This window comes from Augochlora pura, chromosome 7 (assembly GCF_028453695.1).
Source record: "Augochlora pura isolate Apur16 chromosome 7, APUR_v2.2.1, whole genome shotgun sequence".
In the NCBI taxonomy this organism is placed as follows: domain Eukaryota; kingdom Metazoa; phylum Arthropoda; class Insecta; order Hymenoptera; family Halictidae; genus Augochlora; species Augochlora pura.
In genome coordinates, this window is record NC_135778.1 from 27788291 (window position 1) to 27802160 (window position 13870).

Consider the following 13870-nt stretch of genomic DNA (forward strand, 5'->3'; position numbering starts at 1 on the left):
TCGGGCGAATTTCTAAGCGGAGCTGGCAATGGTTTTTGTCTATTTAGACGTTGCGCAGCTTCGTTTACAGCTAGCTTTGTTTGAAGCTATTTTTCTATCATTCTATTTGTCGCTAATTGTCACCTCGATTTTACCTGTTCGTTCGATAGTTGTCACTAGACTGCGGATTTTGATGATTGAATGAATAAATAGATAAATGAATCAGTCGATAAATTAGTCGATAAATCAGTGAATGAATGGCTAATTAAGTAAATGAATGAATCAATCAATCAATGAATGGGCGAATTAATAAATAACTAAATGAATGAATAAATGACTGAATGCATGTATCAATCAATCAGTAAATGGGCGAATGACTAAATGAATGAATAAATAAATACTGTTTCTAATTTGCTGGGCACCGTTCAGTGCAAAGACGTTAGGAGGACACACCGTCAGTCTCCGACGTGCAAGTGGTCGTCTCGCTGACTTTCGTCCCGACTGACATCGTACTCGACTTAGGTTAGCTATCGATACTCCTGCATCTCGGTTCGCTCTGCCCTCTTTCTAAGCCGCTAATGTCCTCGGCAAATGGAACGTGTCTCCGTCCGGCCCGCCGGAAGCATAATTCGACGAAATCGCGAGGCAAACTGACGTTCCAGTGTTCCCCGAGAAGTCGCACCAAACCGGAACGATTGTTTTCTCGAGATACGTCGACCGGCCGTCTCTCGATCGTCCAGTATCTCGACCGGTAATAAATAATTCCTTCCCAATATTCGCCGAAATCGGAATTACATTTATTTATCGACGCTTCGTCCGGGAATTTTTTCGTCGATAGACGGTTTTAAATAACAACGCGGAACTGTTTAAACATTCCTACGGGACAACTGGAAAGCAGGAAATAATTTTTTCGCGGCTGTTGGTAAACCAGAAAAATTGTTGTTTATATTTCTACGGAAACATTGTTCGACCGCATCGCGAAATATATATCTCGAATCTGCGTTCCCATCAATTATTTATATATAAATTCTTCCAACCGCGTGTTTCTTCGAAAACACGCCGGATGATCGTTTAAATAATAACACGGAATATTTGGAAGAGAGCAAATAATTTTTTTCGCGGTCGTTTGTTCACCGGAGATATTATTATTTATATTTTTACTGAAATATTGTTCGACCGCATCGCGAAATATATTTGGAAACCGCTCTTCCATCAATTATTTATATACAAATTCTACCACACGCGGATCTCTTCGAAAATACACCGAACGATTGTTTGAATGATAACACAGAACATTTGGAAGAGGGCAAATAATTTTTTCGCGGCTGTTTGTTTACCAGTAAAATTATTATTTGTATTTTTACTGAAACACCGTTCGGCTGCATCGTAAATTCTTTATAACCCATTTCTCTTATGGCTAATTTTTATATACATACATATGTATATAAATCTTTCCAGCCGTGTATTTCTTCAAAGACACGATAGAACGATTGTTTCAACGACATAGAAAGTCTTATAAATAATAGAGAAAATACGCAAGGGCGGGAAACAATTTCCTCAGTCTTCCAGAAATATTTCAGTTCGCGTTTTCACTCGGCTCGAACTTTATCGCGTGTCTGAACGGTCCGGTGGGATCGCGATCGGCGGAACTGCATAATCGAAATGCGTAACCAGCTCTCGGTTAGGCGGCCGGCACGGCTTGGAGACAGTTCGATGAGTTAAAACAGAAATTTATTCCCGGCCGCCTCGTAAATCCTATCCTCGCATTTTCTGCGGATATCCGCGGCGATTCGGCGAGTCGCGTCCAGTAATCGAAATAAATCACGCTAATCCACGCAACGCAGTCGATGGAATGCAGTCGATGCACACGCAAAATACTCTGAAATATTGTTGCGTTCTGAAGCGGAGGCGAACAGGCGACGCTGCTAACGAGAGCTTTGCGGAATAAGAATTTCCCCATTTAATCGCTTATTTCGTTCATAAAAGAAGCCCTTTGTATTCTGCTCGGTTAATTTATATAAAAATGGTTAATTTATACAGAGTCGAGTAGTACAAAGGTAATGTAAAGTTAATAGCATAAGCGAATTGGTTACATTTGAATGAATTAAATTTAAATTTGATTTAGCACGTTTATCCATGTAATGGTAATTTATACAAAGTTAAGCAGTATGAAGTTAATATAAAGTTAATAGTGTAAGCTAATTGATTAAATTTAAATTTCACTTATTTAGTTAATTTATGTAAAGCTAATTTACATAAAACTTGTTAATTTATACAAGGTTAAGCGGGTATAAAATTAAAATAAAGTTACTAGCGTACGCTGATTAATTATATTTAAATTTGAGTTATTAAGTTAATTTATGTAAAGCCAATATATATAAAAACTGTTAATTTATACGAAGTTAAGCAGTATAAAATTAAAATAAAATTAATAGCATAAGCTAATTGATTATATTTAAATTAGAGTTATTAAATTAACCCTTTGCACTCGAGTGGTGACTGTGAGCCACCATAAAATTGTTCTATAACATGGTAAAATAATCTCTATAGCAACAAAAATTGTATTTAAACAATTTTTAAGGTTACGCAATGTTGATGCAAATGACAAAAATCAATTACGTGTGCATAAAATGCACTTTGCTATATAAAATGGAAATACTATAAGTCAGAGAAATTACTTCAAATTTCCAGTTGAAATGGCTTCGAGTGCTAAGAGTTAACTTATGTAAAGCTAATCTAAATAAAAACTGTCAATTTATACAAAGCTAAGCGGTATAGAATTAATATAAAATGAATAGCACCAGATAATTAATTCCATTTAAATTTAAATCCTGAGCAAGTCATTATAAGTTAATTTCTATAAAAATTCTATATACAGTGTGATTTTATCACATATCTATAAAATTATTGGAAACAGTATCCCCAGAAAACGCTCTATTATTTATTCGCACGTATCGCTATAAATATTTTTATTTTTATTTCAAGCATCAATGTTTTGCCGCGTGGGAATTCGCACGGAGAAACTTCGGAACGGCCGAAGATGAATTTCGAAGACGTCAATCCTGCCGCGCGGAAAATTCTCCGTTGCATACGGTTCCCGATCCTCTCCGCACGCATTCCCGGGCATAACTTTGCATAAAACCAATCGCGGAACGCCGGCCGGGAAAAGAAGCGGAAAAATTGTGAAGCGACGCGTGCGAGTTTGCAAGCATTCCCTGGACCGTACAAATGAGTTCGAATATTAAAAGGGCATCGATACGACACGGGACAAAGGCAAATGGATATCGCCGGACGATTGGAAACATATTCGACCCTTGGAAAATATTTATCGGCGACGCGGAAGAAACCGGCTTATCCGTGCTGCGTTCGAACGTAGCCTAACGCAGCAAAATAAAAAAAAAAAAACGCGGCGACCTTCGTTGTTGTTTCCATTCCGAAACAATTCCCTGTTTAAAATATTCATACGATCAATTTCACGGGGCAGCTTGGAATCTGATATAGGGATTTTCGGATTTGTATTTTAGATAACATGGAGACACGAAGTAACAAATTGATCGAGAACGGCGAAGCGGTTATTGTAAATTGTGTCCATTTGTTATGGCTATAAAAATGGCTAAAAAAAAAGGTTGAAATTATATTAAGAAATTTAAAGTGTAGATCAGCAGAGAAAAATGCACTCTAAATAAAATTTGGAATTGTATTTACAGATTTAAATGATAAATCATCTGGGAAAAAGATACGATAGAAATAGAAATTAAATTTACAAATCTAAACTATAAATCAGTAGTAAAAATAGTACAACTGCGATTGAGATTATCTACAAACCATCTATATAAATAATACAGTAAAAATTAAACTTTAGTTCACAATTTTAAGCTATAAATCAGCTTTGAATTAAATTACAATTAAAGTTGAAATTAACTATAAATTATCTTTGAAAGACAATACAATTGAAATTGAAATTAATTACAAATCGTCTACAAAAATAATACAATAAAAATCGAAATAAAATGTACAACTTGAAACCATGAATCAGCAGCAGAAAATAAATACTTCAATCTAAATTTGCGACTATATTTTTTCAATTGATATTTCGGCAGAGAAGAATGCAATTGCATCGTGCATAACCGAATCGATCGACGCGCATAGTTTCACAATTCTCGCGGATCCCGAGACTCCTTCGCGAGCCGAAGACAATGGATCGGGGCCGCGGTTGTCGGAAGAGAAGCTCGAACTCCCCGTCGGCCAATAAAAAGTTTAATCCGGGAATCTGTCAACGTCAGCGATCGCGGCATAGCATTCACCCGGCCGTGTTCACAGTTGCATAAACAAGCTACCCGCGATTATTTTGGCCCGTACGGACGTCACGGTCCGCGAAATAATGTGGCAGTATCGCGGTGATCATTCATATCTCCGATGGCCGGTGCCTTCGTAGCTCGGCTCCTGGTGGGCATCTGCCAACTCGGATCACCAAGATAGAGCTGATACGCAATTACGCAGTAAACCCGATCCCCGATAATCAGCCGAAACAATGACACAGCGCTGCAGAAAATCGAGCGAATCCACACCGCGAATATAAATGCTGCGATCCTTAGAATTTCATCGGTGTAAAAATCGTCGGAGCTGCGAATCTCTCAATGGGAATGCAAATTTTATGGAACAGAGCTGTCATTTATTTTTACCGTATCATTTTATAATAAATGTTAAAAGTAAGATTATATATACTAATATATTCTTTCCTTACGAGTAATGAACTAAATATTCAAGGAATTAGAATATATATATTGGTATATATAATCTTACTTTTCATACTTATTGTTACTATTATATTATATGTTATATAACATAGAATATTATAAATATATTATATATCAATATATATATAAAGTATGACGTACATATATTAATCTATATTATATGTTATATAACATAGAATATTATAAATATATTATATATCAATATATATATAAAGTATGACGTACATATATTAATCTTAATATATGTTACAAATCTGGACAATTTAATATTCATAAATCTGTATTAAAATGAGATTCATCAAACTTATCTAAAAATTGACTAAAACAGCTGTCCATTTATTACAATACAAAATACTTTATAAATCTATTGAAATCAAGTAAGCAGAAAGTGCACATCGCTATTCATCGTCAGAACCACGGCAACGTTAAATAAATCAATACGTCGAGCTTTAAAAAATAACCACAATTGAAGCTTCAAATGAACAGCGATATCAGAAGAATATTGCATAATAAAATAAATAAAACCGCGTCAATCAGAGCCCCTAATTTTTGTGCGGCGCTCGTCTCGTAAAGCCTGCGCGCGCGTCCCGCAGTTCTTCGCGGCGCATAAATATGAATAACCGGCGCGAGCTGCGTGCACTTCGCGAAGCAAAGAATGGAGCAACATGTCCGGTAGAAATGCAATTCGAGCGTCGAAGTCGAGAAGCGAAGTTTTAATCGATATTCCCTTTGACGACGGCGCATTGTCAAAGCGGAACGGGGCTTCCAATTGAAACAGAATTCAATGGGCGGCCCGGAGTCACTTGAATCAATTAACACAAGTGTTCAACATAGCGTTAAACATTTTATCACGCCTCTCTTAAAAGCGGCGAGCAATGGCGCGCGCTTGGGAATATCCGATAAAAAGGACGGAAACACGCGAGGAGAGACCCCGATTGTCACGGAGAATCCGCTCCGCCGAATGAAGATTCGCGTTGTGTTCAGCGCTGATTTCACAGCCGACGAAACCATATTTTCACGGTGTTTGCGATCTGTTATTCGGCGCAAATGAACAAACAATGTTCCGCTGATTAATATCGGAGAATTGATCGTTTAATGATATTAATTGTTCGTTATTGCAGAGTTAATGTCGAAACAATTATTTTATGTTTTATAGTACTGTATATTTCAATGTATTATGGTATGTTGTATTGTATTGTATTTTATTATATTTATTTTTATATTAATTATTTTTATTTATTTTATATTTATAGTTTCCAACCTAATACAATAAAATAGAATATAACATAATATAATATTAGGTTGGAAACTATGAAACGGGCGCCGCAGCCGAATGCGCACTAAACAGAAACGCCCGTTTCATAGTTTCCGACCTAATATTATATTATGTTATATTCTATTGTATTGTATTAGGTTGGAAACTATGAAACGGGCGCCGCAGCTGAATGCGCACTAAACAGAAACGCCCGTTTCATAGTTTCCAACCTAATATTATATCATGTTATATTCTCTTGTATTGTATTATATGGTAATCTATTGTATTATATCATGCTAATGTCTTCTTAATATAACACGGTAATATAATATAATACAATAAAATAAAGCATAAGAAAGTATGACGATACAATTAATAACAGCGCATGGCATCAACCAACGTTTTTTATTATATTAATTTTTGGAAAGCTCGCGCATGCAGCATGGAGCGAATTATTTATTTACAAAGGTTACACTCGGTTCTCGCTTCATTATTGACCGGAAAATAAGACGGCGAGGAAGAACTCGCGTTCCGCGGCCGCAACAAACCACTTTCCAACTCACGACAATTCCTCTTTTCATTTAAACATAATACTGCCAGGTTCTACGCCGCTTCTATTCTCTCATGTATTATTTTTTACTCAGTCGGATTCCCCGTTTGGATAACTCACGGTTCCGTCGTCGGCATTGTTCTCCAGGCACCGGTTCAGTTCCCGAGAAACCACACTCCGACGGTGGAATTGAAAAATAAAATTGATTCTGCCATGAGAAAATTCTGAAAAAATTCGAGCCTTTGCGATTGTTGGACGAGAAACTTTGTGATTTTTTTCAGAATTTCGGCAGTCACTGGGACGGAAGAGATAGAGCATAATCTGTTAGCATGATTTAACAGGGTTTATATCTGGGAGGATAGTAATGCTGTAGTTGTACCATTTATAGTAATTTATAATAGGAAACTGTGTGAGTAGCTTTGAGTATACTTTATGACTGCTTCGATCTGATATTTTATTATTAAAGAAATTACTAATATTGCTATTTAGGCGTGCAATAAAATTAACAAGCACTTGACTAGACTTTTAACCAATTTCGATTGCATCTTTTAACTGTTTTAATCATTTTAATCTTTGCTATTATAAGAACAATCATTGGTATTACAATTTATGTAGTAAGATCAACATGTTTGTAATAAACAACATCGTTAATTTAAATATTTCTTAACACCAATATTATTTCCCACTTTCCTCAAAACAAATGTCATTCGTCGTTTCTCAAGCAAGAAAAATCAATATCCTCGACTATCTTAATGCCTCCCAAGTAACAATAATTACTACAATTTAATGAATCTCTCCCAAGTAACACAAATGAATGTAATTAGTTCTTGCTCGGGTAGGAGCGACTTGCCCGCCCCAGAATCTCGGAAAATCGATGCCGGCCGGCAGTCGGATCGCTTCGCTCCGCTTTGCGCGAATCGTCCCCCGACGCGGACGGGCATTTTTCGGGCAAGCGGAAACGCGTAATGAGTCCTGTATTCCGGCGTTAAACGCGCCGCGAGCCGTGCGGCGAGAACATGAAAGAAATGCCGGCGACCGGGGCAAACCGGAAGCACACGGGGCAAGAGTTCCACGGCCACTTCGCTCTCTGATTTCCACCGGGAATCCGTCCGAGTTCGCGACGCCGGCCAATATCGACGCCTCGATTGATTTATGGCCGCGTTTGTGAGGCCTGGCAGCGCGCACAACCCCCCGCGGAGACTCGAACGTGAGACGTGTTTTGATTTGTCGCGGCTGAATTATCGACGGCTAACATCTGCGATAATTTTTTTTTTTACCTCTTTCGCGTCGCACTGTTACTTTGTCCGTTCTTTTAATTCCACTGCGTTTGATTTCTTAAATTAAAGTTATCAGTAGCTACTAATTAACACATTAGCGACCGGTCATTTGACCATTTATGCCATTACAGGGCTATTAAATCTGTTGCGACGGCAACACCGAAGGTCGAAAGTGCCTAGACATCTCTTAAGTCATTAAGTCATAAACAGGCGAATAGACCGGCGATCGGTAAAAAATCCTACGAACGAAATCACTTTTCGACTACCGTAAGACTATTTTCCGGGATTTAACGAATTGGGAGTTCGAATTGTTTGGTTCCACCACATGTTGTGGTGGAAATGGTTTTCTTTAAAGGACGAATTTTTTGAGATCTAAAGATCATCGATGTTTTTTGAAATGGAACTATGTATTTGTTTTTCGATGACATTATTGCCGATTTTAAGAAGAATCCAGCGACCTATAGCTCAAGGTCATGCTAGTCGCGCAGAGTATGAAAGTAGTTGAAAAACCGAAAAATATCGCAATAATCACTTTCACAGGATCCAATAACCTCGGTTCGATTTTACCTACAGAACATGCTCGCAATGATGTTCGTTCGTGTTTTGTTGAGCTGTTCACCTCACACCACAACATGTGCCCCTTCGAACCAAACAACATTTGTTCCTCAAGCATTTTCGCGTATCATTAACGATAATGGAGATGTTGCTTTGTAACACTTTATTTGCCCCACCCTGTATATTTAGATATTTTATCATTTTTACATTTCTATATTTCTATAGTTTTATGTTTCTGCAGTTCTATACTCCTTTATTTCTTCATTCCACATTCCTACATTCCTACATTCCATATTCCTTAAGATGTGGAGGATTCCTTAATTAGAAATGTAGGAATGTGGGGATTTAGGAATGTAGGAATGTAAGAAAGTAGGAATGTTGGAATGTTGAATGTGGAATGTGGGAATGTAGGAATTTAGGAATGTGGAATGGGGGAATGTAGGAATGTGGGAATGTGGGAATGTGGGAATGGGAGAATGTGCGAATGTGGGAATGGGGGAATGTGGGAATGTGGAAATGTGGGGATGTAGGAATGTAGGAATATGGAATATGGGAATGTAGAAATGTAGGAATTTAGGAATGTAGGAATGTAGGAATGTAGGAATGTAGGAATGTAGGAATGTAGGAATGTGGGAATGTAGGAATGTAGGAATGTGGGAATGTAGGCATGTAGGAATGTAAGAGTGTATGAATTTAGGCATGTAAAACTGTAGGAATGTTGGAATGTATAATAGGAATGTGGAATGTGGGAATGTAGGAATGTAGGAACAGTATAAAACTACGCTCGATTCTCTTGTCGCTGATCCGCGATATCGTCGCCCCAGGAACAGCTAAGAACGAAGCGATAAAACTCGCCGGAAATCCAGCGACGCTTACCACCGACGTCTTTCTCGGCCCCGGGGAACGAATCTGCATGAAAAACTCAGTCGAAAATGTATAACGAAGCTCTTCTATAGGGCGCTTAGTTCCCGAGAAAATCGACTCGGGAGATTAGGCGAGCGGCGACGTGACCGCTTCGCGAGCGTCGCTCTCGTCCAACTTTCGAAGTCGATTATCTCGGGGACGGGAGCCTGCACGAAGGAGGGAGGCACATTTTCCACGTGTTTTTTCATGCAGAATCGTCTGCCAGCCGAGCCGTGTCGCCAGCTGTCGCCGTGTGCCTGGAGTTCGCGTTCGAGTTCGGGAAACGCGAGAAACTGGGGTAAAAACGGTGGCAGCGAACCGTTCGAATCTATCGCGATCACACGACTTTGTAAACTGAAAATAATTGTGCAATAACTTTTTCTTCATTCTCTGATTTAATACAATTGCGGCAATATTCTTCAAATTTTCAAATTTTATTCGAATCATTGGTAGAATTATTTTTCAAAAATAAAATTTGAAGAATTAACATGGTAGAGAAAAATCGATGCTCTGTTCTTCATTGATATTAATTATTTTGATAAGATTGTTGTTAGAATAAAATTTTAAAAGAGAGTCTAAAATTATGCGCGTCGTCTGTTGATCATTTTAACGTCGAAGAAATAAGTTCAATATACTTTATTTTCGACGAATCTTGTCTTTTTCGGAAGGCGTCGACGCGTGTCCGTCAAAGATCGTGCATTTAATTGTAGTTTAATTCGCCGATAAGATTGTCGACGGTGGCCGACTCCTGTCCGATTTTCCCGGGAAAATATCGGGCACCGTGAATAGAGGAGGCTCCTCGGTTCGATGAATCGCAGTCGGCCTGACAAAAGGTAGAAAAAAAAAAGAACGCCGGCCGTGAAAAGAGTCACCGAGGCGAGCAGGATCCGCCTCACCTTGGCGGCCGCGGACGAAAACGAGAGAGGCGCTCGTCGCGCCGTATCACGGTTGGAACAATCGATGCCGGCACGCGATAATGGTACGGTCGTTTCCGTCATCGCGGCGCGGCTCGCTCACGTTGCATTAGATTGATCGACGGGGAACCGTCCGAGATGACGTTTTCCACGGGCTAACAAAACCGTTCCCAATAACGAGTCCGCTCGCCGGAAAATTAGCGTCGCGGGTCCGCCGTGTGACGAATGAACGTTACGCGGATGAGATTAGCGCCCGGTTTGACAGCCCCATTGATTGCCAATCGGGCCGCGTTTCGACCAATTTTCCCGGGCGTCGGCTCGAATCGGACGCGGCCGTGTTAAACAGCACCTGACATGGCTTCCGAGCACCTGATACCTGCCATTAGTTTACTCCGCCGACGAAGAAGCAACCGGAAGCCGCGCAACAGATAGTCCAGTTCGAATAGTGTAATTATGTTCGATTTACTATCCTTTTAAAATGACGATTTTTATGCAATTAACGCGGAAAACTATTAGAAATGTATGTAATTCTAATACATATATTTAATAGAAATGATTAAAAATATAATCGTAAATTCAAGTTTGAAAACTTATGAAAATTATCGTATTTTATTCCAGTTTGATTTTTTGGATTTTATTCTACTCTATTTTATTCCAGTTAGATTTGTTGGATCTTATTCTACTATATTTTATTCCCGCTTGATTTATTGGATTTCATTCTACTCTATTTTACTTCAGTTTGAGTAATATGTATTTTATTTCATACCATTTTATTTCATTTTAATTTACTGTATTTTATTCCATTCCATTTTATTTCATTTTAATTTACTGTATTTTATTCCATTCCATTTTATTTCATTTTAATTTACTACATGTCATTTCAGTTCATGTACTTATTTTATCTGATGTGTTCGATTTCATTGAATCGTACGCGACGTATAAGAAGATGGACCACTTGGGATTCGCAAGAAAATCAATAATGTCCATATTAATTCACGCTAATTCGTACCGGCTGCGGCAGGAAGAATTCTCCCCCGCTTTTCCTTGAAAATGTAAATAGCTCGGGACGGTTATAACGGAATCTGGAAATTTGTGCGGACACCCCGGAGGCCGCGGTTTCGCAGCTCATTCGGTTAATGGCGACGACTGGAGGAGAGGTGACCGGACGGAGGAGGCCGGCGACGATTTGAATAAAACGTACTTTCTGGGGGACGCGACGCCTTGAATATAAAGTGACCGTCATAAAGTCCACGGAATTCACCGGGGAGCAGGATTTACTTCTTCTTCGCGAGGCCGTTTCCCGGATGAGGCACGGCCGCGCCCGCGTCGGCTACGAATTTTTTAGCAGCTCCTCCCTCCCCGAGCGAGAGAGAAGACTTTCGTTATCGTCGGACGCCGTGACGTCTGGATTTAGTTTACCCTAGCGCGCTCTTGGCGAAGCACATGTACTAATCTGGCGATTAAGGGACGGGTTGATAGATTGGGGAAGTCGTAGGAATTTGATTACTTCTATTGTTGCAAAAATAATTTTGAGTTTATAATTAGATAGCTTACAAGAAATAACGAACTTACTTTGGAGGCAAGTAGATATTTTCTTGGGCGATTGATGGGCGTGGCTGTGGGCGTGGCTACGGGAGGGCTAAAGGATTTGGATGGCACTACGAGGCGACTAGTGACTGTGGGTAGGGTTAAGAGAGAACTAGAGACTGTGGGCAGGGTTAAGAAGGAACTAGAGACTATGGGCAGGGTTAAGAGAGAACTGGAGATTGTAGGCGGGGCTGTGGGAGGACTAAAGGCTTTGTGCGGGGCTATGAAGCGTCTGAAGACTGTAGGTGATGCTGCGAGGCGTCTACAGACTATAGGCGGGGCTATGGAAAGCCTAAGGATTTTGGGTGGGGCTATGAAACGACTAGAAACTGTGGGTGGTACTAAGAGGCGACTATAAATTGTAGACAGGGCTATGAAAGGACTAAAGGCTATAAGTAGGGCCCGAAAGGCAACTAGAGACTGTAAGTGGAGCTTAGTGAGGACAAAGGCTGTAGACAGGGCTGAGGGAGAAGTAAAAGTTGTGGGCAGGTCTGTATGCATAGTTATAGAAAGACTAAAGACTGAGCAGGTCTGTGGGCGTTGCTATGAGAAAACTAAAGACTTGGATATGACTAGCTTGAAGACGAAAGATTATGAGCAGGGCTGCGAGATGACTAAAACTGTGGGCGGTGTTAACTCCTTGCAATATAACAACGAGTCAAACTCGTGGTGAAGGCTTTATGCAAGATCAACTGAATATGAATATTATTAATTTCCTCTACATCGAAATAAAAGTAAATTCTTCTGTTATCAAAGTATAGAAACAAAAGTAAATACAGACAATAGAAGAAACAAAAATTGTCTGGTCCAATGGAGAATTATTAAGTACGAACAGGTTCTAATCGTCGCAGCATGAAAGGAGCGGTAGTGTAAGGGGTTAAGTGATGAATAAAGACTATGGGCGGAGTTTTTGGAAGACTGAAGATTATGGGTGGAGCTCATGGAGGATTAAAAACTGTGAGCAGCGCTAAACGATAACTGAAGACTGTAGGCGGAGTTACAGAACGTCTAAGGATTGTGGGTGGACCCAAGGGAGGTTATATAAAATAACTAGTAAAGCAATAGACTAGGCAATTAATATACCCGCCCGTCAGTCACTGTACCTTATTTATCAATTATCAATTTTCAATTATTATATAATTTATTACTCTTAACAATGGACCTGGCATACATGAACAACTGTGCAGGGCACTAAAAACCGGCAGAGACACTAAAGAACGCACCAAGAACTACAAAAGAAACTTTCGCAGTAATCGTTCGAACCGATGGTCACTAATATCGATTCCTCATACCGACTGATGAGAAATCTCGTACGATAACTATCATATTTCTCCACCTCATCTGCAATATCATACTAGGATACGTCACGTACGTATCCACAGTAGGAAAAGAAATCTCGAACCAGCAGATGGTAACATCAAAAACTGCAATCGATGGTGCAGTTTCCTACTATTGCTACCGATAATCTTAAAGTTCGCTGATTTACCAGCAGCAGGTGTTGTAGACACGTTAAAAATCAATGCTGCATTTGGAAAACGATCCAGCCATTCTTACCGCGCTATAATCTCGTGCGTGGCACGATGGATAATTTACGCCATAATTTACACTGTAATGTATACAGCGATAATACAACGGTGATATAATTTCGCGATCGCATAATTAATTACAATGCGTCCAGCCGAATGCAGTACAAACATTGGTACCAACGTTCGAACGAAAATGTAATCACGGTCGTACTCAATTGTAAATGTTACATAATTCGTTAAGGAACTCAACAATAGACTTACATGCACCCGTGCACCGCGACCATCGAACGACGAACGAATCGAGACTCACCTGAAACAGAGAGAACGGAATTATTGGTCACTTATGGCTCGCCATTGTAACGGAATTGCCGGTATGAATTACAATGGGACAAAGTGCGCACGCTTGGAGCACCGTTCCTCCGCGGAACGGTTATTCCGGCTTTAAAATGACGAGCAAAAGCAATTGCATCCGGCCTGGTGCACCTGGTACCGGGTCCGCGAGAGCACGCCTTAAAAGACATTGAGACCGCGGCGGCGCCGCTCCGTGGGAGCCGGTGCAGAACGCCG

General features: G+C 39.8%; 1 protein-coding gene across 2 annotated transcripts in view; it reads right to left on the reverse strand.

Moving 5' to 3' along the window:
• Dnc (phosphodiesterase dunce) overlaps positions 1-13870 on the reverse strand; it is a 467245-nt gene that overhangs the window by 362137 nt on the left and 91238 nt on the right. The window lies entirely within an intron of this gene.